The following is a 765-nucleotide window of genomic DNA, read 5'->3' on the forward strand; positions in this document are numbered from 1 at the left end:
CCTTCAATGTGATGATCTTCTTCTTCCGGTCTGATTCTTCTTTCATGGTCAAGCGACCCAGCTCCATTTCGTGCTCTTGAAGCTTTCCAAATAAAGTAGCTAAAGGCATAGAGTCCAAATCTTTAGACTCAACAATTGCAGTCACCTTTGGTTGCCATTTCCTGTCAAGACAACGCAAAACTTTGTTAGTTAGTTCACCTCTAGCAAATGATTTATCGAGAGCAACTAAATGGTTGACAATATGAGTGAATCGCTTTTGCATATCACATATTGATTCGCTTGGTAACATGCGAAATAACTCATATTCGTGGGTCAGCGCATTTAGTCTCGCGCGCTTGACTTTGCTAGTGCCTTCGTGAGTCACTTGTAAAGTGTCCCACATTTCTTTCGCATTATGGCACTGCGAGACCCTAAAGAATTCATCATATGATAGGGCCGATGTGATGATGTTTTTGGCGCGCAGGTTATGCTGGACCTTCTTGCGCTCATTATCGGTCCATAAACTTTTCGGTTTATCTTTAGGTTAATCGTCCACAAGATGATGTGGAACGTAAGGGCCGTTGACTACGGATTCCCAAATATCCGAGTATATGGCTTCAATAAAAATTTGCATGCGCACTTTCCAGTAGGCATACCCTTCACCACTGAATATTGGTGGTCGATTAATGGATGACCCATCACCACCAAATGGGTTTGAAGAACCCATTCCTTTTTCCCTTTAGGATCACGAATACGCGGTTGAGCTAGCACTTCGTACTAGCTCTG

This window comes from Lupinus angustifolius, chromosome LG20 (assembly GCF_001865875.1).
Source record: "Lupinus angustifolius cultivar Tanjil chromosome LG20, LupAngTanjil_v1.0, whole genome shotgun sequence".
Lineage (NCBI taxonomy): Eukaryota > Viridiplantae > Streptophyta > Magnoliopsida > Fabales > Fabaceae > Lupinus > Lupinus angustifolius.